General features: G+C 43.8%; 1 protein-coding gene across 5 annotated transcripts in view; it reads left to right on the top strand.

The window, feature by feature from the left end:
- Positions 1-23,932, top strand: part of GRIN2B (glutamate ionotropic receptor NMDA type subunit 2B) — a 231,584-nt gene that overhangs the window by 37,430 nt on the left and 170,222 nt on the right. Inside the window, exon 2 of one of the 5 annotated variants that reach the window (XM_051784129.1) lies at positions 1,110-1,213. The exons of the other annotated variants lie outside the window; for them this stretch is intronic. The gene's annotated coding sequence lies outside the window, so the exon portion shown is untranslated. The remainder of the gene's footprint in view (positions 1-1,109; positions 1,214-23,932) is intronic. 5 annotated transcript variants of the gene reach the window in all.

Raw genomic sequence — 23,932 nt, 5'->3', positions numbered from 1 at the left:
AGGGCAAGATGTAGAGGGAGTAGCATCTTTGACCACTGATTACTGTTATCTTAGTGGAGCCTCCATGAGGTGCAGGTGGACCTGATAGAAGTCTTCCTCCTGTAAGGAACAGGGGACCCAACAAGTAGCACCTGAGTCTGCGTTTGGCCAGATGGCTAACATGCCTCTGGGCTACTGTGGGCCATGGAAATGTGTGAGAGGAGCTGGCTGTCCTTTTCGCTGCAGGCTCGAAGCCAGAGAGAGTTAAGGCCAAGCCTTTTATTGAGAAGACCCTTTTGACCCATGCTTGTGCCTTCCAAAGAAGTAAGCAGGGACACAAGCTGACAGCCTTTTTCTTTTACATGTTGTTTTTAAACAAATCTGAGACATTTAACTAGGCAGAATCGGGTCTAATTGAATGAAGAGTGGGAATTAACCTGGCTACTGTTGCTTTTCCTCAGAAACAGATCTAGCGGGAAAAGAAATCCAGGCACTTTCTGTTTTATTTACCTTGCAAATAAATAATCCGGTGCAGGCTATTGGAGGTGATAACAAATTATTTTCTCACTCTTTGACCAACTGTTCAGTTGCCAAATAACATACAGTTACTACGCAGTATTGTTTTCTCATATCAGCCTTTGAACTGAAATAGTCACTGAATAAAATAATCATGGGCCTTTTTTACTCTCTCTCCTTGAATAGTTGCACATGTGCTAAAGTCATGCAGCCACATTCCACCTACAATAAAGCTTTTCTGCCTTGGAGGACAATCAGACAGCAATGCTGCATCTTGATGCTCTCCTGCCTGCTGCATTGCATGGTTATCAATCTCTGTGCAAAAGAGGGTCTGAAGCATTTCTTGAGTGCTGCATTTCACACTTATGGTGACATTTTACATCCTCTTTGAACAAGTGTAAGAGTTACTGACACAAGACCTTCTAGACACTGGGAAAGGGTCCTTGTGACTTTGAACATGGCAGGCAAAATTCTGATTTCAGATTCCCGCAGTGTAAATCCAGCATAAACCCATTGCCTTTGGCAGGATTAGATCAAATTTACCCTGCTGTAATTCAAAGAGAAATTTGGCCTATTGAACTTTGAAAAGATTTTTTTTTTCTACCTGTCTCTAGTCTCTCCTTGGGAAGGCAGCATCTCCCACCACTGCCCTGTGTACCCCACTGGCTTGCTTCTAAAGATCATTCTGGCAGGCAAGCAGCCCACAGGGAGCTCAAAGGTAGAAGCCTTATGAATGGAGATTTCTGTTTTACCAAGCTCCCCCCCCTTTTTTTTTTTAAGTTTTGCAGACAGGAGAAGCAGATTATGTACAAAGATCTGCAGTTTTAGGAAAGGCCAAGGTTTCTTAAACATAATTTGAAAAGGCTGACCTTTACGGTTTCTGATCCGCAGGTGTGTAATCTTTAATGGATAATATTTATTTGATGAATTGAATGAAAATATGGTAGAGAGTAAATACACTAAAATTCTACTAAAAATACTAAAGTCAGCCTGCTAAGTCCTTAAGCAATTCCATTTTCCACAGAGGGCCTTGACAGAGGCTTTACTTTTAGTGACTCTTAGTCATATTCTTTGCAGATGAGTTGTGTGGCTGAGGTTTGATCCTGCAAGCATGGATTGCTTCTTTCAGCATCCCCTCAACGCCCACAGCAGTCAGCTGTGATTGAACTTGCTCAGCATTTCACAGGTTCAGATCTGCACTTACAGCTTCGTTATGCTCCCTGAGTGTTTGTGATCAGTAGCGCCAATGCAAACCTAAAGAACGCTACAAACCACTAATGCCTTAGTGTGACAGATAAGCCCCTCTTCTCTGGAGGTTAATGCAAAAACTCCTCAGTCAAACCACCTTTCCCAGAGTAGCATGTGAAATTCTGTTTCACCTTCAATGAGGGTTTTGTAAGTGTGTCTGCAAGGAAATTTGGGTCATGTAAAAAAGGCTTTGTAATGTGCCATGCAACTGGTAAATTGAGACACAAAAGAGCAGGGAAAAAGAAAAAAAAAATAGAAAAAAATGAGGATTTCAAGCCCAAATTTTATTTTCTCCTGTATATAAAACCAGAAATATTGCGTGATGTGCACCATAAGCTGGCCTTATCTCAGTTAACATGCGTCTGGAAATTTGCTACCCACCAGCTAGAGGTCTAGGCATCAGTGGTGAAGGAGGCACCACCTGAGGACAATTCACCCCACTCACCTCAGGGTGCAGTGAAATGCTCGTGGGACAGTCCTGTGTCTCCCCACTGTTTGCTGAAGAAGGCTGTACCTCAACTTGTTCGTGATGCCTCAAGTTAAATGCCATGAATCCTGTAACATAGGTGGAGGTATGTTGCTGAAAGTGTAACATCTGGTTTTCCTGATTCTTTTTGTTCACACTCACATTCCTTAATATTGCATTGGATTACATTTTGTAGATAATGTTTATGTATTTTTGTTTTCCTGGTGTTTTGCCTTTTTTTCTCTGAAAAATAGGTATAGAGGAATTTGTATATGTTTTTGCTGTTTTACTCAGTGTTCATGTCTCTAATTCCACCTGCTTAGCTGCTACGGAGTGTTACATTTAATTTCTGCCTAATTTGGCATAAGAAGAAAATGACCAGATGATCTGTGTGCACACTGTGATCTGGGTTCAGTTCCAGGAAAATGGTGAAGTACAGATACATGATGTGCCTCACTTGAGCTCTGGAGAGACCACTTTGCCGGGTGAGAGTTGTGTCATAGCCAGTTAAGGTCCTTTAGTCCCTGATAAGCATGCCAGCAGTGATGCCAAACACAGTGAAGTACAGCAGTCATTTTGTGGGGACTGGATGGCCTAGGAGTGATGGCTGAGGGGATCCAATAGCCCCCACGTTAGTTCCTCTCAGAGGAGCAGGGCCTGTAGCTCTGCGGCAGGATAGAAGAGTGCTCATGCTGTTTTGGCCCTGTAAGGAAGCACTTCTTCCTTGTTTTGGTGCCGACACCTTGAAAAGGATTAGGGTGATAACATCGTCTTACCTGGACCTGTGATGAGGAAGGGAAGAGCACTGGTCACTGATGATCTCTGTTTAATCCAAAATAGATGAAATGGAGAGGAGAGAAATGTGCACCAGTACCAGTGTTAGGTTTTTGTGGTAGAATAACTTTGCTTGTGGAAGCTTGCTGGTCTCTTTAGTTTGCCTGATGTTGCCACAATGACCTTACTTTTTGTATTACCCGATTTTAAGCATTAGTTTGTATTGTCCAGAGGACTGCAATGCCTTTTTGACCAATAAGCATATCTGCTCCCATTCCAGTGTTTAAAATAATGTCTTATTTCTCCCCAGTTGTTTTGAAAGCAGAAATTCAATTGTATGAGGATGCTCTATGTTAAGAGGCTGATGGTGAAAGTAAACCTTCAAGGCTGCAAACCAAACTTCAGTTCCGATAACCATACAAACAAATATCTTGTGTTTGCAGTCCTGAGACTGGCAGTCTGGACCGGGCTTTTCTTCACTGTAATTTCAATATTCCCTAAAATCCCTTCTTCCCAGAACTAGGAGGTAAAGGAGCAGTCACAAAAAAAAAAAAAACAAACCCCACAAAACTAACAGATATACATTTATAGGTATCTCAAGAGAAGGATGAATTGTTATTCAGATTTAAATAACTTACTGTGTTGGAAAAGATTTAGCTCCTTGCCTAAAAAGTGACCACACCATTGGCTGACTGATCCATTTTGTAATGATAGAAATATTTATTTGTTTTAAAATAACAGAAAAAGTCAACTTGGTGATAATGAATGCAGAAAAGGTAAGAGCAGAAAATGCCTTGGGTTCTCTTATAGCACAGCTGGTGACCATCATTTTTGCCAGAACTGTGCTTTCCTATTTCTCCACAGTCGCGTTATTTTGCCAAAGCCTCTTGTCCTATGAAGTGTTATAGTAACACAAGGGTGCACAGGCAGCACAGGAAAAATATTGGAAGAAGAGGATGGTTATGTTTTCCCAGGTGAAAATCATTCTTCTCTGTCTCTGCATCCCTTGCTGTTTTCTCCAGGGCTTGCCCACACAGGGATACGTGCAGTATGCATCAGCATATTGATGGAAATAAAATGGTAGGAAAGAATGATCTGTTGAGCTGGGCTGTGCCAGTAATAAAATTTGTATAAAAACTGCATGAAACTAACCTGAAATCTAAGATGTGATCTGTTCTAGGCCAGATTCTCCTTCCTTTTTTTCACAGAGCACGGAGCTGATTTTTCTGTTATTCCCTCCCCTACCTTGTTCTTTTTTCCCGTTTATACCAAAGCTGCAATGTTTTCTCTGCCTTTTCATCCCCACTTCAGAAATCCCTCTCCACTGTTTTTCTTTTCTGTAAGGCTTCCAAGAAATGTTGTCTCTCTCCCTTTCAATGCTGACGGCTGCTATGATTGCTCCATGCTTGGGCCATGCTGCTGCAGCAGTGATTTCCTTGGTATTTTGGTGGGGAGCAAGTCCCAACTTGGACGATAGGTGTAAAGCACCAGGGAAAAAGAGTACCTGTTGGTCAGAGTGCAGCAAAGTGATGCTGCAGATACAGGAAAGCCAAAATTAGTTGGATAAGATGAGCACCTAGATACACACTGAAACCAGGACAAAGTCAAAGACACTGGGACAGTGCTGCTAAAAGCAGAACATCTGTAATTAAAAGGAAAGCACTTTCACTCTCAGGTTTCCAAAGGTTAAATAATAGGCATGCATGGGGAATGCAAACCTCATTTTTTGGATGTAAATTTGTTTCATTTCCATTAGGGATGACATCTGAAATTTTTTGAGCCCTTGTGTGAAGGAAATTCAGTTAAAAAAAAAAAAAAGATAAAGTTCCCTTTGAACAGATTATATGAACTGAAGTAAAATAAATTCAAAAAAAAAATGTTGCTTAGAAGGGAGAAGAACACACATTTTGATCTGCGGACATTGAAAGATTTCTTTCCCTTTTTTCCCTCCAGACAAATTTATATGCAATTCCTGTAAGTTCACAAAGCATTTTCATTTCTCTGAAACTGCATTTGATGACAGTAATAGTTTAAATGTTTCTTAAACTAATCTAATAATTAGCAAAGACAAGTTTGATGTTAAAAAATAAAATAAAAAGAAATTGGCAGTTTCCCTTCAAGCTTTTAATAATTTTTATTGAGGACATGATTAATACACTTCATTTGGTACTCAGTTTGCTTTTGCTGCCAAATGAAAGCTCTGTGTAGCTCACAAATAATGAACTAAATATCATGTATTCTCAAATTATGAATTTACTGCAAAAGTTGAGGGGGGAGAATAAAAGGTAGGTCACAGAGATATAGACAATATACATACAAAATGACTTTTTTTCATGTAAAGAAAGGGAATATAGGTAGCATATTTTTGTGAAGTTTAACACCTGAGAGTTTCCCTAGAACAATTTTTATTACTTTAGAAAGAAATCACAGCATTTAAAATCCCTCAGGTATTCAGAAACCTGGAAATGAACTTTTAAGAGCTTTAACCTCTCCCTAGGGCCATTAAATCCTTCAATGTTAACTCTCATTTTCTAAACAAGAGCTCAAGTACTCTCAGCAGTATTATTTAAATGAAAAAATGACTTTTCAAAGAAATGTATAATTTCTTTTATTAATTATCCTATTAAAATAATCTGGATTTTTTGTTTTGGTGTGGTTTTTTTTTTGGTTTGTTTTGCTTTTGTTTTTTTTTAAAGCTTCCCTCTATTTTATCTCAAATTTTCTTGGGAGGAACCCCATTTCAAGGTCTTCCCTTCTTTTGGGGTATTCTTTTCAAGAGTCTCAGGGAAAAAAGTGGAGTTTGATTCCTTTTTTTTTTTTAATTTTATCCCTTAGAAGAAACAAGAAAGCACCTTTAAAAAACCCAAATAACCAAAACAAAAGTCTTATGCAATGTAACTTTCCATTAAATATCTCCATCAATTTTTCCCCCTCTAATAATTTATACTGGATGCACTTCATATCTGTCCTGAGCCTTGTACACCTGATGCTTGAAGATGTCATCTGAGCTTGAGCATCACAGAATTGCGAAGGAGAAAACCTGGGGTGCCCTGGTGAGACTCATACCCTGCTAAGGTGCCCTGGATGCTTTTGGGCAGAGGCCGTGCTGAAGGAGAAGATGGCTTCCCAGAGGTGCCTTCCCTTAGCAGGAGTTGTCTCAGACAAGAAATGTTAAGCAAAACTGAAGTCTGATTCTCTTACATCAGCCTTTAGCAGTTATTTATAAACTGTTTTGTTTTGGGTCATAGGATTCTTCTTCCAGGAGTACAGAGTGTTAGTTTTCTTCTGTTGTTATAGTGATGTTTTCTTTTGAGGGACAAAAGACCTTTCCTTCCCTAGCTCTGCACGCAACTGCTGCAACCTACCTGAGGTAAAGAGAAGCTGAATTAACCTTATTACTACCATTAACCTTATTACTACCATAAATGCAGTGTTGTCATTCTTTGCCTGGAAATAGAACTACTGAAGTGAGGAAAATATTGATTTCCACCTGGCTTGGATCTGGCAAGTAATAGGGCTTCTGTGAAAAAGTTCTTTCTTGCTAGATTTCTAACCTTGATTTTTACACTAATGATGTTTAGTTAGATCTCCAAATCTGTAAACACTTACCTAAAGAAAATCTGGAAGCTTGATGAGATCTGACCCATAGTTATTTATAATTACTATTACAACCCCTTTCCTCAAAACAAAAAACCCAACACAAAAGTCTTAAATCAATTTGTGCCATCCCCAGCCGGACAAGGAGATTAGTTTCTTCAATCTGGACAGGCAGTCCTTTATTACAACCTCAAGCAGTTACTTGTCTCACAAAATCTAAATTAATTACACTCAAATTTGTCCCTGCCCTAAACTGGCCTCAAAATGAAATTAAAAACACAGAGTGTGAAATTGCCCAGTGCTGCTGCTTTAGATCCATGTGTCATTCCCCAGTAACCGCAGGACAGAGAGAACCAATTCTTTCCAGGGAATCTCTTATTCTCTTTGCCTTTTATTTGCCTCATTAACCAAGTTTGGAGGGGATGGATTATGAGGGAACTTAAGGGAAGTATATATACACAGACTGGAAAAAACTGAGTACAGAAAAAGGTAAAATTGTAGTCTGTGACTCTTAAGGATGTGGAGGAGCCAATATATGAAGAAAGAGTGTAACAGCTGTATGCGTGCATTGTAGATGGACTGAACAATGAGTCAGGGTATGATTTATATACTCAATGAATAGAGGTAGAGTAAGATTAGAGAAAAAAATGGTTGGTGTAGCTGCCAGAAGTAGCAGTAGGAATGACAGGATAAAGTTAAGGAAATATGTTAAATGATGTATTATGATACATTAAATGATAATATTAAATTATATATATGTGTATCAAGGAAAAGGCTCAGACACTGAGATTTATTAAAAAGTGCTCTAGACTTCTTAGGGAAGAGTGTGGAAACCATATTTCTTCAGCTGTTTTCAAGCAGAACTGAATTAAGTGCTGGAGAACATGTTATATAGATACAGCAAAGGAGAAAGAGAATGAATGAGACGAAAGACAGCAAAACTTCTCCTGAACATAGGATCATGGGGAGAAAATTAAAAAAAAAAAGAAAAAAATAGGTTCTGAGAGTGAGGGGAAAAAAATGTGTCCTGGAGACTCCGTCGAGGCAGTTTTTCTCTGTGTTTTGGCAATAGCTTCTAGCTGTATATCTGTGAAGTTCCTGATGATAACAAGAAATGTATGTTTCAGAGGAAGGGGGAAGAAGGAACGAAGCACATGGAGAGTTTAAGGGTGGCTAGGCAAAAAAGTAAAAAAGGCAGGGACACACAGTGAGAAGGACTGATCTAAAGGGTGCCAGCAGAATCTAGCAGTCCTGATAAACCCGAGTCCTCACTGCAGCTCTGCTATAAAACATGACTTTAAGGCAATTGCTCTACAACAATTTGCCCTTTGCAAGAAGACCATAACAATGTTTTTGTAAAGTACTTTGAGCTCTACAAAAGGCAAAGGCTACTTAATTGCTAGGGAACAATTAATGCGTTTTTCTAGCTGAAGTAAATACAATGCTTGATATGAAAATCTGAACTCCAAGAGGAGAAGCCATAACCCCCATTAGAGGTAGTGGCTGAATAGCTGCAGCATGCCGGAGAACTCATTTTATGCAGGGCTGATAGTACCCTCTATTGTAAGCTTGCCCATCATTCCCCATTATAAGATCTCTTGGGGGTTTCCTGTAATTTTGCCAGACTATGACTGTTTGAGTAAAGTTTCCTATGCCAGGTGTATGCCTCAAGCTGATTAATTTATTTTTCTATTTATTTGGAAAATAAAACATCTCTCTCTGAATATGTGGCGCAGGAAGATACATGATTTATCTGTGTTGCAAGTGCTGGCATCTTTCCCTCCAAAGGTTCTGCCTGATGATCATGAGCAAGGACACAGGTCTGGAGAGGGGGTATCTGGTAGGGAAGAGCTTGTAACCAGAGATGTTCTTTTGCTACCACTGCATAGGCTGCCCCAAGTCTGGTCTTGTTATAAGCATGAGAAACTGTGGATATACCTGAAGTCTTTTTAGATGTTTGCCACGTATCTTGAAAAGAACTTGTCTTTGAAAACTTTGCTTCAGAACTAAATCTGGCCCTGGGGGCTGCGCAGGCCATGCTGGAGCTGGAGCTCTCCTGTGGAGTCCTGGTGGGATCCAGCCAGGAGAAATGTGCTGTGCACCAGGGAATCTGGGCTGGAATTCGGGTGAGATAGGGGACACCTGGGATATGAAGAGGAGCCAGTGCAGACGGTGAGCATCTGGAAGAGATCCTGAAACAAGGAGATGGGCAGAGGGACTGGATAAAGGTGGGAAGCAGGAGACAGGGAATAGGAAAAGGCAGAGAAGGAAGAGGAAAGAGGAGATGTGTCTGTTCAGGTGATGCTGCCTGCCCAGGTGATGCTTCCTGGCTGGCCCCAGGAAGCAGGGGGTGGCAGAACTGCTGAGCAAATGAGATCAGGGTTGTGAAATAGGAGTGAAAAATCTGTCAAGTGGAGACTGAGTGAGAACAGAATAGTGGGATGGGGCAGCAATGCTTTCCCTGTGCATGCTGCTTTCCTCCATTTGGGCAGAAATATTCCTTCCCCACTCTACCCTGAACCACAAAGGAAGCCAGAAATGGGTCCTGGGGTGTGACTGATGACTGTGGGGGGACTGGGACTGGCATCAGTTCTCCCTGCGGGGGGAAGGCCAGTGGGTCTTCTAAAGTGTGCCTGGGGCTGGCTTGGCTGTGCAGTGCCCCAGCCAGCACATCCTGTTTCATGGCCCTAGGCTTGGTGGGGAGAGGGAGAAGCTCCTGGGAGGAGGGAGCAATCCCTCCAGAGCCTCCACCTGCTACCTGGCTTGGGGCTGGTGTGGTCACTGTCAGGCCTCTGTGCTGGAGGGGATAGGCTGAAGCCATTAGGAGGTTACTCCATGATGGAGCTGCTGGCTCCTCTAGGTGCAAGCTCCTTTGTCATGGCTCCCTCTTGGGCTCTTGCTCTGGCACTTGCTTTCTGCAGAGGCAGAGCTGTGTCCTTGCCCCCCTGGCTTACTGCAGCAGTCTGGAGGTATGACATGAAGAGCCAAAGGCCCTGCCACCAGGCCACCAGCCTTGCTGGGTCTCATATCCTGCTCCCTACCTGCCACCCTTCCCCTCCTCTCCCTTTTCCCACTTCCCTTCCTCTCACCCTCTTCTGTCTGTCACTCTACCCATTTCTTAATTATTGTTTGCACTGTGCTTTGAAAATGCAGTATAAATGTTAAGTGGTATTATTGTTATTATTATTATTTCTCCCTTTTCATTTGCATCCCTCGCTCTCTCTCCTCTTGCTATTGTGGCTTCCAGAGAGAATGTGTGGGCTTACATTATTTATAGCTGTGTGAGAGTAATTACAGAAATGATTTAATTACTCAGTTAATACTGTTCTCCACATCACCAGCTTGACAAGCTAGTGATCTCTCACCACAGCACATGCACACTAGTATTGTCCACATCATGGATGAGGGGGTAAGGGGAGGCAGAGCTTGGGGAAAGATTTGTGACAGCCCTGCACATCACTGGTTACTCCCCCTGCGCCAAGAGATGAGGCTGCTGAGCCTGCAGGGGCCTGGCCAGGGGCAGCATGTGGTGTGACCTTAGCTAGGGCAGAGCTGCCTTCAAGGAAGTGGTGTGCAGTGATGGTTCATGGCTCCCAGCTGACAGGGGCTACCTCCAACACAAACCTACTTGAGCTGAAGTTTCAATATTTGGTATGCTACATTAACCAGCTCTTCACATTTATCAAAGGTCGCAGATCTGGCAGGGTTTTATTGTCTTAACTTCTATTTAAGCCTACCAAATCATAGGGTAGGGTTCATACACTCTGCATGGAGTTTGAGTGTGAGGTAAAATCACTATCATCAGAAATGTTCTTTCTTGCAAGTAGCCACATGTAGCTCTGACCCTCTTGTAATGAATGAGTTTTCCTTCTGAAGGGGATAGCTTCCTCTTGCTGAGGCTCCTCCCATTGGAATTGCAGTGTTTCTATCCCTTCCAGTTCACAAAGATTTGAGGGAGCTGGGAATGTCCTGTTTCTGGTGCAGTATGGAAGGAGTTTACATGAGGGAGAGTATGTGCTTTCCTTCAGTGGATGCAGTGAGCAGACAGTTACCAATACCTTTTAGTTATCTACTAGAGACCGTTGAAAAAACCCCAGAAATCACCCTAGTGAGCTCAGGAGAAACATAAGAATCACAGAACATTCTGAGTTGGAAGGGACCCACAAGGATCATTCAGTCCAATTCTTAAGTGAATGGCCCATACAGGGATCAAACCCATGACCTTGGGTTTATAAGCACCATGCTCTAACCAACCGAGCTAAGGGAAAACATTCTTTTCTGACAGATAAAGAGGAGAGGGTCAATGAATTCTTAACAGAGAAGGGAAGTGGAGAGAGAGGCTCTTGTTGGATAATGGTGCATTTGTCAGATAACAGTGTGTGGAGAGAGCATCTCTTATAAGTGCCTGCTTTCCACGTCTCCAAATTGCCTGGTTCTATTTGGGCTCCTTCATGGCCTGGGCTGTGGGCCAGGTTCAGACTGTTCCTCGACATGGCAGGGCTGGTGGGCGGCAGGAGAATTGGGAACAGGTGGCATCGAGGCTGGTGGAGTGGAGCGCCTTTTCCATGCAGCACTGCCTGCCAAGCTGCCAGGCGCGGGACACCTGGTATCTGAATGGGCTCTGCCCGCCTCCCAGGAAGCAATGCAATCAAAGAAGTAGGCTAAAGTGTTTTGAGTGTGAACAGTGAATATAGGTCCCTTTTTTTTTTGACAGTATGCAACATGAGACAGGTTAAGACAGCCTTTATTTGAAAAACTGCTGGGCATCTCCATCTTCTGAAAGTTGAGCCTTTCATGTTGCATTTCAGAATGGACACTCGGAGTCCCTCATTGCTTTTGCAAATACACACTAGAGGCTTTTATTTATTTTTTCCCCATCTGACACACTTGAAAGTGAATTTTATGACCTAACATTGGAACAGCTTTTTGAGAAGACAGTGAGTGGAAGGGCAATGGAACAAGTAATTTTGTCAGCTCCCAAATGAATGAATCCTCTTTTCACTGGATTCACATCTCATGGTTAGTTGACTCTTTAACTGAATTATATAACAAGACTGTAATGTGAGCTCAGTCCATAGTAGACATCAGAGAGTCCACAGAGATAAGAACTTGAGCTGGGCGAAGAGATTTCAGAAGAGCTGGACCCATCCTTCCACCAGTGGTGAGGACCAGCGTCATTAGAAGGGTCTCATTTCTTCACCTACTGCCCTGTGTCCACTAGAAGATATCTAGTCCAAATAAGTGTGTTTCCCCACACTTCAGTTTTTCAGGGGCTGTCTACACCTCCTCCCTACAATAATACCATTCCCCCTAGATCTCCTACTGCTTTTCTCCCAGTTTTCACTGTGTCTTTTATGCTCACTGGCTGGCACGGTACATGAGAGAGATGTACGTGGTGCCCCTGGGCATCTGTGTATAGGGGCTGTCCACCACAGGCATGCTGCCAGGTCAGGATGAAGTTTATTTGATTGCCTAGTGAGCCTTTGACTGTGAGTGGGTGAATCATACACACTGCTGTGGGGCTAGACAAAGATTTTGGGACTGCATGCAGTTGCAGCCTGTATTTTTGTACAGCACTGTAAGAATTTAATTCTCTTTGAGTCCCCTGCCCCTTTGTCAAATCAGGTGGAAATTGGCCAGCAGGTTCAAGAGTTACTGGGAAGCCTGACTCACCTATGCACAAACACAAATGCATCAGGTTTGCAAGAGCCTCGTTTCCTAAAAAAATACAAGCTGAAAACGCACACAGAAGGTGGGCACAGCCCTGCATCGGAGTGTCTCGGGAGCTGTGATTTCGGCACAAGTGACCCGTGCACAGTGTGTCCCAAACATGCTTGCAGCTTGCTTGCCCTCTCTGCCGTGCACTCCCACGGTGACTCACTCTGATTCACCCCAGCGCGGCCCTGCTCCGTGGTGCGCACAGGCGAGCGTGCGATGTGAGCGGCGCTGTCTCTTGGGGTTGGACGTTTGGTTCACACCTGTACTTGGCACACACGTGTGTGCTCTGTGACTCACGCCACCACGCCGCAGTGGCGATCTAAATCGCAGCAGTGAATGAGACATAGTCATGAATAGGCACTGGCTTAGTGTCACATGCTCCTATCAGTTAGTTTTTGAAGGGAAACATGGCGCAAGGCTTGGAGATTTTAATATTTCTGTCCAAAGACAGACCTCTTGAGAAAGGAAATTAGCCTGATGACAGCAGCAGTAATTGGATTATTCCGTTAGTATCCTCTGTGGAAGAGGAAGACATGTGCCTTTAACTATATTTTAAATGCAGACTTAAAATGTGAATTAGGCCTTGTTTTTCTGACAAGCAGACATCTGTTTTCTGCCCCACTTTTTTCTACCTTTTAACTGGCTGAGCTTTCTGTCTAGCCTTATTCTTACCCTTGTGCCAAGGCTACAGCAAACTGTGGTGGTTCAAGTTCCTCAGCTGGTGCTGAACGAGATCAGGGCATACTCAATCACTGGGTGCCTTGAGTGGGCTGAGAGGAGACGACCTGAAGGTGAAAATAAGGGAGGATATATCCCTTGATCTAAAGGAGGGAGTGTGCTGAAAGGGCTGAAGTCCTGGGAAGGGGAGAGATGGGAAACTCTGAAAGATGCAATGAGGTGAAATGCAGGGGAAGGAAGTGCACAGTAAACTTTGGATATATCTCTGAGTGATTAGTCCCCCGTGGCTCTATGGGCTAATCTCTGCAGTTGCAATCTGACCATGGAAGTAATCTATAACGAGACTGACAAAGTTTTGGAGTATGTACATGTCTGCAGGGGACAGCAATGCTGAAGTAGAGGGGCATAAGGAGGAACTGGACAGAGGATGAACCAGCCAGCCTTCTCTTTCTGTTAGTTTTGGTCATCTGACAGAATCCCCAAACTCATGTGGCCTGTCTCTATTTTGTTGTATAAGTCTATGATTATCTTTTGGTAAACTTTTAATTACTGTGAAACTGTGAGGTGAGTTTTGATGGGTTTTGGGCATATCCAAATGTTTGATGCAGCCATCATCTGGCCAGAGATGTAATTTTTTTTGCTAGTCGGTTCCCTAATTTGGATTTAATAAGTCACTTTGGCATTAAACATTTTGCATGAAGATCTAATTAATGGAGCGCAAAGTGTGCTTGCCTGCAGATGGTGGAACAGGTTCATTTAGGGAATGGCTGGAAACCGTACCAGGCTGTGCTGGTGCCCATGGTCCATTCTCCCCCAATGAGCCATGCTGCCATTAACCTTTGCTGTCTCCATGTCCTCCTGTGAGATCACAGGGCTCATCTTCACCAGGACTTGTCCCAGCCATTGTCTCTTTTATATCCCTCTGCCCTTGCCTGAGCTCCCTTGGAAGATTTTACATGCACGTGTGGATTTGAAGTTTCATCTGCTTAATTACTATAAAGTGAAGATATGGCTGATAGCTTTCTCACCAGAGACAAAACAGGCTGGCAAAAAACACACTGTGATGCTGATCACCGGGAGGAGAAACAGAGGTTGTGAGTGATATTTGTCTCTTGCTGTGTTTAGGGCCACACTTTCGTCTGACAATGTCACTTACTGGTCACTGCACTGGTCCAGCAGTCTGTTGCTCTTTGTCTTGAGATGTGCCTGTAATAATACTGAGTAATACACAGTGCAAGCTGTGGGGAAGCATTTTGTGCTTCCAGAGAGCCGGTAGCCAGCCATCGGCTCCTGCTGTGCTGCTGCTGTACGATACACAAATCTCTTGAATCATACAGTTATGATGGCTTTTTTGTTTGGTAATAGTGGAGTGAGTTTAGTTTTTCCTTTTCTCCCTCTCCCGGTCTAGTTTAGACTGGAATACTAGGGAGAGGAATTTCTTTCTTGGCGTGCTCAGGTTTCTGTGGCCAGGGAGAAGTGGTTTTGTATGGGAATGGGTAATAGCATGTTACAGGAGATGTGTGACTGTGTCTCTGTGTAACCATGCCCGTGCAGAAGCATGTCCTGTCCTCCACACTGCATGCATCCCTGCTCTCAAGGAATCCTTTTGGTCAAATGTTTTGCTGCCTTTGATGAATAAATTCAATAGGGAAATGAGGTGACATGAGTAGGTTAGACATGAGTGACAAGGATCTTACCTGGACAATCAAATTTTTGCTTTGCACTTGGGAATCTGTAGGGAATGGTCCTCTAGGAACTCATCTGCTGGGATCTGTTCCTTCAGTTTCAAGGAGATAATCTCCAGAGGTTACCTGATACTCCTTCCTTGCCACTCACCTGGTCTTACTATACTTCATACTGGTCCACCTCCATGTGCTAGCACCCTGTGAGGTGTAACCCCTGCAGATTGGGTGGGATTTCTCATAAGAACTGAGAACATGTAATAGAACTGAGCCAGGGGTAAGAAAAGGATGAGAAGATCTGCTGAATAGTTGTTTTCGAGGGTACCCCAAGAGGGTGGAAGGAGGCGAGGGTATGGAATGAGGAGGTTTACATGATATTCTAAGTAATTCATAGACTAAAGCAGATAGGGCTCAGGGTGAGATCAGATAATTGATTAACAATTGCAGGGTTGCATCTTCCTCTCTCAGCCAGCAATATGTGCATTGTGTGAATTCTAGTGAGCGTATCACTCCTGCTGCTTCTCTCACTTACCCCATGGCCAGATGTCCTCAGCAGCTTCAGCTCTCTTACAGACATCCCATATGTGCTTTCTCAAGGCTGTGGACCAGAGGCTGGAGCTGCTGGTGGCCACTGCCATGCTAAATAGTGTTGCCACCTCCTTGGTGACATGTGCTGCCACCCTGCACTGTCCCCATGTGGTTTGCCATGTGTTCCCAGTTTCTGCCTTGTCTGGGAGGTCTTCGTAGGGGGCTACAAAGAAGGGAACGGAGGCTTCAGTTGCCTTTTCTCCCTCTGTTGCCCAGGAAGCAGGATCTGGCCCCACTGCTGATGAGCACCAGGCTGGGGAGGGAAGGCAGTGCAGCCTGGGAGGGAAGGAGTGACTCATTCTCCTGAAACGAAGCAAATGCACAAAAATGTGTCTATGCCTAAAGACTGGGGGAAAAAATACAACTTAAGACTCAAAAGGTTCACTTCTGTTTCCAGAGCATCCTCAGAGAAAAATTCTTTGTTGCCAAATACTTTCTTTTCCACAGCCCCATTATTTTTTCCCCTTAATGGTTGAATCGTTTAACACCACATACAAAGTCGTATCTGGCCGCTCTGGGGTGATTCTGAGTTGCCATGGCAATGAGGCCTGTCTCTCCAAATTAGGACATTTTTCCTGCTGCCTTTTCTATGTGAGGCTTTCTCTCATCTCTTTTTCTCTTACTCTCCCTTGATGTCTAAAGTGCTGAGCGCTGCCTCCTCTTTCGCACGCTCCCTGAAAGGGATCAGATTTTGCCCGTCTGAATTAATTCCTCTGAAGCCTGTGCCAGCTTGGTGTGGACCAACTTTGTGCTCCACAACGAACCTGCTGCAGGATCAGGGTGAGGAGGGGTAGGAGAGATGTAAATGTGGTGAAGTTAGCGAGGGACAGCAGCATGTGACCATGGCATGCACATTCCCTACTTGGTACACTGTTGCCTCATCTCTGCCTGTGTGCTGCCAGGGCTGTCTGGGGCTGGATTCTGGGGTGAGAGCTGCTTAGCTGAAAGTATATTTTAGGACTAGAAAAGCTAGTGGATAAACCTTGAGTGAACATAAATGTACTAGCATGCACAGATCTGTTGGATGGCCTTGGCACACCAAGGTCCCATCCTCTATGGGGCAGGCACCTGCACTAAGACCAGAAGAGTCATTTGTCTCTTTGGGGAATTATGATCTTGTCCCCTGGATACACTGAGCTGTACCTGGTACATGTCAGTGTGCTGAAGCAGGCAATTGGCTTTCTACCACTTGTGCACTTGTATATTCCCCTTGCCGGCTTTGGATTTGGCGTGAGTCAGTCCCACCTCAATTTATCCTGGCTGCTGACAGACTCCCAGGGCCCCTGTGGCAGCTGGGATTAGTCTGACACACAGATGCCCCCAACCAAAGTGTCTTTCCTGGGCTATGCATCTGACCTGAGGGAGTAGGAATAGAAAGGAGCTGGCACAGGCAGCACTAGAAACTTATAGAAATGGAGGCATACCCATACTGGGCAGGTCTGGGTGGCTGAATAATGCCAGGGACTGGGAGCTGATCCGCTGTCTCAGAGGAGCGTCATCATGACAGTGTGAGGTGATGTGTGGCAGAGCAGTACAGTCCAGCATTTTCTACCCATCAGGGCAGAAATGAAAAGGTGATGTGATGAGGTTTCCTTGCTCATTCTTCCCCTGGCCAAGCAGGCTACTACCTCAAGACCAGTTTTTAAATGTGTGGATTATTTTGGGACTTTTATGTAGAGGGCAGAAAATTGTGGGAGGGTAAAAATAATGGATTGTGAATATTTGGAATGGAGATGAAGGTGTAAATTTTGGTGGAGAAGATAACTGGCCTCAGAGCATGTTCTGTCCTGGCCATGGTACAGTGTTGCTGTTTTTCATAAAAGATGCTTTGAAGCTGAGGGCAGTTGTCTGTGAAGCGAAGAGCAAAGCAGAGTGATGTGCCATGGCTGAAGCCCTTGGGCTCAATCCCAGGTGCTCTGCACCTTTGGCTGCCATGGGACGGCAGTAATGTCCTGCTGGACTTGATGGGGTGATCAGACACATTCCTCCAGGAAGCCAGAAGTCTAGATTCTGTTTAATGATGCAGTGTTTAAATAAAAAGAGGTAGGTGAACTTGATCCATAGTGGTAGAGGCTTTGCTACACTGTCCCAACAGACTTAAAGTTGTCTAGTAATGTTAAATGTTAATATAGAAATCTTATGGTAGTGATGCGTGAACTGGTTTATATCAAAAGCTGATTTAGCGCAGCATTCTGCATCGAATAGCAACTGATAGACAATCAGTTAGTGACCTTCCTCAGATTATTCTCCAAGCATCCCATGAGTTATGGCTTGGAACTTTCTAAGCTAGTCAGTGTCTTTGTATTTAGTAGTGCTGGGTGGGTTTTTCTTCCATACACTTACCAACATGCAAATTCTTGGCATTTGTGGACCCAGCCAAGTTTGCATCATCCAAGAGACAAGCAGTTTAACCACTTAACTGCACATGGGGTGAAGAAGTTCTTTGTTGGAAAGTTGCCACTAGGCATTCTCATTTTAATATCTCCTCATTCTTTCACAGGGAAAAAAAGCTGCCTAACAGTTATTCCCTCTTCACCTTCTCTATACAGGCCCTGACCTTAGAAGTCCTTACTGTTACTTTTCTTGAGGAGATTTGCAATTTATTTAGTTGATTCTCAGGAAGACTTTTCCAGTTGTGTCATCCATCCTCATACCTTTTTTTGCTTCTTCTGTATCCCTCTGGGGAAGGAATTACACAGAGACTCTTCACTGAAAACAAGGAAGATCTGTAGACTGTGGGAATTACTTGCAGTGTCTAACTAAGTTGGTCCTGACACAGATACAACACGTCCTGTGCTGTCCTGAGGGACTGTTTTTGGCTCTGCCCTCTGACATGTGGGAAGAGATGCAGGTACCCATCCCTGTTTGAAAGGTAGTTACAAAGATGGTGGAGCCAAGCTGTTCTTGGTAGTGCCAGACAGAGTAATGAAAAACCATCGTAGCTCCTTGGACAACAGGAAAAGAAATGCTGTAGGAGTGCAGTGCAGTGTTGGAACAAGGGCCTTGTTGTGAGGGGATCCTGCAAGTCCTGTCCTGACAATGTTTCTGTGATGCCATGAAGTGAACTTAAGATGCCCCAGAGATGATACATGAGTCTGAGATTCAGAAACTTTCTAGAATTGCCTTTATGGTAAAAAAACTCTGTGACTCTTTTTTTTCCCTGTGATTTCAGTTTACATTGGCATTGATCTATTAGGTTCTTGCCCCTTTGCTGCATCCCTGTAGTAAGCGCACAGCAAGCTTTTGGGCTGAGATGCTGAGCAGGTGGATTTTTAGGACCCAGGAGCAGTTGCTGTATCCTTGGGAAGCTGCAGCATGCTGAATAACTGCTATAGGAGTGTCCTGGTGTTTCCATCAGCCCTCTGTCCATGGCATGTCAATGCTACCTGCCCAGCTGCATGGGGATGCTTAAACAGTCCCCCAGTAGCAGAGAGCAAGGTGTGGGACATGACTTGGAGTGAGCTTAGCTTGCTGAGTGGAGCAGCAGCTGGGTCACAGGGAGGGATGCAGTAGAGATCTTGTAGAAACAACTGACGCCTGAATCATTGCATGCCTGGGAGATGGAAAAGCCAATTAAAATCACAGAATCACAAAATATGCTGAGTTGGAAAGGATCACAAGGATCATACAGTCCAAGTTTTAACCCTGCACAGGTTATCATCCAAAGTTTGAGAGTATCATCAACCAAGATGAGAGTATTATCCAAATGCTTCTTGAACTGTCATGCTTGGTGCTGTGACCACTTCCCTGGGGAGACTGTTCCAGTGCCCAACCACCCTCTGGGTGAAGAACCTTTTCCTAATATCCAACCTAAACCTCCCCTGACACAACTTCAGGCCGTTCCCTCAGGTCCTGTCACTGGTCACCAGAGAGAAGAGATCAGTGCCTGCCCCTTCTCTTCCCCTCATGAGGAAGTTGTAGACTGCAATGAGGTCTCCCCTCAGTCTCCTCTTCTCCAGGCTGAACAGACCAAGTAACCTCATCCACTCCTCATACGGCTTCCCCTCAAGGCTTTTCACCATCTTCGTTGCCCTCCTTTGGACACTCTCTAAGAGCTTAATACCTTTCTTATCTTGCAGTCACCAAAACTGCACACAATATTCAAGGTGAGGCTGCAACAGCACAGAGCAGAGCGGGACAATCCCCTTCCTCGATTGGCTGGTGATGCTGGCAGAGGTTACTGTGAAAATAATTTGTTCTGAAATGGTGTGGGGCTTGCACAATGGAGGCAATTTGAAAGGCTTTGTTTAATATTAATAATGCTACATTATATGTGTAAATGCCATTATTAAAGGCTTTTGGGTATTTCAGTAAAAAATTAGAAGGGAAACTTTGGGACAACTGGTGTAAATCAAACCAAGTGAATGAGCTGATGGCAAGAATGAATAATTATTCCCTTGCCTCCTACTGCATCCCTGCCTTAAGTTCTACTGCATCCTTTCCCCTGGTCTAGAACAACCAAATAGCCCCAAAACAAAACAAGAACAAAACAAGAGCACTTGGTGCTGGAAAGAGAGAACTGAAGTCTCTCTCTGAGTGTCTGGGAGAATTAAGGGAGGACTAAGTAAAAAAAAACATGAAGAAACTCTCAGGCCTTTCTAGAAGTGCAAAGAATTTAAATCAGTGCTTGTAAAATGCAGTGATGAATAAGACAGGTAGGTAAAATTCTTGCATGTAATACCCAAGTACTTGAAGTTTTTGCCAGAGGGGAACATTTTCACCCTCTTGCTTTCCTTGAGAAACAATTCCATTTAAATTGGATTGAAAAATGCACGATGACTGGATTACTGCTACAGGATGACTGCCAAAACAGTCAACTACAGTGAACAAAATAGGAAATATAATTATTGCTGCAATTTCAGATCACAGAGAAAGAGTTGTAGCTGCCTCTAGGAAAAACAGAAACATAGCATTTGAAGGAAACAAATTTTTAATTTTTCTAGCCATGGAGTTCCACAGGAGCTTGTGGGGACAAGGAGAGCTTTTAAAAAAAGATGAAGTTGAAATGATCCAGAGTGCACACGCAATATCCACACGCTTCCGTGTGACAGAAAACGTACAGGGATGGCACGCTTGAGTTCTGTGTGCTGATATCATGCTTGTGTCTCCAGCTTCTCTGCAGATCTTTATGGAGTCCAGCGAGGCTCTTCACAAGCATGGCAGAAACTGCTATGTAGTCAGCCATGGGATCAGAGCCCACAACAGCTAAATGCCCCTAACCAAAACTGAGGAGGGAACCAGAGCCTTTGGATGGAAATGAAGGGGAAGAATGAAAATTGGAGTCCATCTATGAGTTCCTCTTGCAAAAGCTTGTTCTGATCATTTGTCATTTTAACTGTGATTGGCAATTTAAGGGGCATATTCTACTTCTTCTTTGAGGACAGGCACTTAAAGTATCTGGAGATTGTAGAGAGCGAATAGCATATGAATATATGCTCAGCATACTGATGTATACGAAGCATTTCTAAATATGCTGTAGAACTACCTGGAAGGTTTTCCTGTGGAACAATTTTCTGCTGGAAATTGTTGATTTTACAGTTTGAAAAGTCCACTGGGAATGTGTCGAGTCTGTCACAACTGTGGATGGAGATGAGGCAGACGTTGGTCTGCAGAGATTCTGTGCAGCTCTTCCAGATTCCTCACCTGCCAGCTGAGTAGATGACAGGCCAAAAAATGTGATGTCCCAATCCAGAGTTTTTCAAGTAACTCTTTTTGCCTTCTGTAAATATTTTCAAGGATTTGATTTTTCATACATGTTAATGGGAGAATTTTTGTACTCTGACTACAAACAGAACAGCAATTCTGTTTTCTTGTCAGCTCAAGATACACAGCACAATTACCTGTATTACTCCTTCAGACAAAATCCACTTCTGGAATGCCTCTCAAGCTGCCTTTATCATCAAAAGCCCAAAACATGTAGGGGCTATTGCTGTCGAATCCTGGTAGGCTGCAGCCTTATTGGCTGCACCCCCGCATCACCACCCACTGCACAGATGCTCATCCTGAAGACATATTTAGGTGTAGGGTATAGGGTGGGATGGGGCCAATAAGAGCTGCCTTCTTACAGAAAGCATGGAGGATGGAGGAGAGAGGCAGGAAAATTGTATATATGATTCCCCCGGTGCTTCTTTCTCCTCTGGGAGTCCCCTCTGTGGTCTGGGGCTCATCTGAGCCATCTCTATCTCCATTGCACCCACTTGCTGAAGACGCCTTTCTGAGGGGCAGTGGTGGCCTGTGGGTTTTGTAGCAGGAGAGAAGGGAGATGTGGCAGTGGTGATTTGTGGGAGCAGGGTCTATACAGGTTGTGACAGCAATACTGGGGAGAGAGAGTCTGTGTTTACTAGGAGCAGTGAGGGGACATTTAGCCAAAGCTGTCAGAAATCTGGGGAAGGCAGATGGGATGGGGGGGGCAGGACAGGCTGAGAAGCAAGAGATTTCCATTCTGAGGACACGCACATGTTATGTTGGAGAGGGGTGGTGCTCAGTGCTGACTTCTTGTGTAACATCCTATTCTGTTGTGTTAAGTGGGAGCTTGTGTAGGTCCAAGATGTCATGTCTGCATACTTGTGTCTGCAAATACATCTTCATGAGAACCTAGATAAAAAAAAAAAAATGATTTTTGACTTTGCTACGATGTGCTGCTGTCTGGGCCTACTATATCTAAAACCCACCTATGAAAGGGAGCTTTTTCCCATATACATCTCTGTGTTCCTCTCTTCAAGTCCTGATGAATACCATGGTGGATAGGAGTAGGAGAGGTACTTTACTTGGACTCCTTATGGTGATTGTCCAGTGTGGTTCTAATTTACCTTCTGCAATGGAACTAATCTGCAATTTGTGAGCAGGGTGACCTTTGCAGATCTTCCTGGTCATCCCACAAAGCACTGTCAGTCCAAAATACATTGCTGTGGATAACATCCAGGGATTTTGGGAGTGCAGAAATGACAGCTCTGTGAGGGGCATGGCTGATAAAATCACTGAGCCAGACATGCCTGTTAAAGGGAGTCCATCCTGCATCTGTGGGTGAGTGGCTAAATCTGCCTTCAGAGTTTGTAATGAGGATGACCAAACACTCCTCAATAGCAACTCTTTGTGCTTCTGCATGACAAGAAGCCCTGGGAAAATGGAGTGATCACCAGACTGTTCCAAGAAAGGTTTGTCCATCACCAGAAATGCATTCTAAACCAGGCCGTATATGGTAAAATCCTGCACGTAAGGGTAATGTTGATTTGCAATGTATGCTTCATTTTAGAAGGCTCTTGACTGGTCACTTCTGAGTTACCTGAGGAAGCTGGAGGACACATTCTCCATGGCTTGTGGGGACTTGCAACTTTAAGATGCTTTGGTAGGACCCAGCTGTAGCCAGCTGTTTTATTATAGGAATGCTTTCCTTACGCCTGGGGAGTGGCCTGTGAATGGATGCTGAATGAAGCTGGCTCCTTGGCTCGGAGTGAATACTGGAAAGCACATGTCACCAAGAGTAAAATGTGAAAAGAAAACATGTTGAGTAGAAGAACAGAGCAGCCAAAAGCCTTGCCAGAGCTGAGTCGCTTTGGAAGTGCAGGTGATGCAAAGGAACACTTGCATGGTAACTGACCCTAAACCTGCAAGCAAAATGAAAAATGTGGGTAACTGGAAGCATGGGCTTTTTTTCAGGGTTTTTTATCCATATGAGCTTCCACTTGGAATGGGAGTTTATAAATGGAATGATTCTGGAGTTAGTGCAAATTCATCCTGTGGTTTTGAACCAGAGTATTAAAAAGAAGACAAAAAACTCAAGAGGGCTTGTGAAAGTGGAAAGGATGATGTCCTCACCATCTGGCAATTCTGAGAGGTTAAATCAGTCCCTAATAAAAGACTAGGTGGTGATAGGAGGGGACAAAATTCGGTGAGGGTGACCAGAGAGAGAACATGAGCACAAGACTTTCTGTGGTAAACCTTGGAAGAGTACTCTGAATTTCCTGAGGGGAGAAACCACTGAGTCCAGTGAAAGCCTGAGTTTGGTGAGGAATCTGATATGCTGGAAAAGAAGAAATCTGCAAAAAGCTATTTGGCCACCTTCCCTCTTCTAAGTCAGTGTCCACCAAAAATGACACAGGGAACTACTGATTTTGCAGCAAACAGCAATAACCAACACAGTGCCGACATTTGAGAAAAGGGTGAGTGAGAACTGCAGTGCTGTGCTTTACTTTTCAAATGCAATCCCAATAAAGAAGATGCCAGCATCATCATTAAAACTGGGCATCTCTTTGTAGCTGGAAAGAACACTCTTGCAATAGCAGATGATTTTGTTGTCGGCATCAAAGCAAGTGGGATACTTCTTGAAGTGAACTTACACAGAAGTATGTTAGGCTGATACCAGAAAAAATGACATTTGCCTTGAAAGTAAAATGAACGGAAGGAAGTGATAAAGTAGGGAAATTCAGGATATATGGAAGTGAGTTGGTCTTTTGCATGGAAGTGGCCGGGCTAAAAGCCCAACAACCTTAACAAGGAATGATCTGTAATACTATCATTGTAAGGATCAAAATCAGCTAACCTAACTACCTCAGGGTACCATTTGAGGATATTTTCCTGGGGTGAGGGAAGATGCCTTGCTTACAGGGTAGAGTGGTAGGAGCCAAATCAGCTCATGATTCATGACCCTAGAAAATTCCCTTTTGGTCATAAGTGGAGAGTAAATAAA

This window comes from Manacus candei, unplaced genomic scaffold, assembly GCF_025592945.1.
Source record: "Manacus candei isolate 608988 ecotype Guabito, Panama unplaced genomic scaffold, ASM2559294v1 h1tg000018l, whole genome shotgun sequence".
NCBI lineage: Eukaryota > Metazoa > Chordata > Aves > Passeriformes > Pipridae > Manacus > Manacus candei.
The sequence above is the reverse complement of the archived record's forward strand: the minus strand, read 5'-3'. Positions and strand labels throughout refer to the sequence as shown.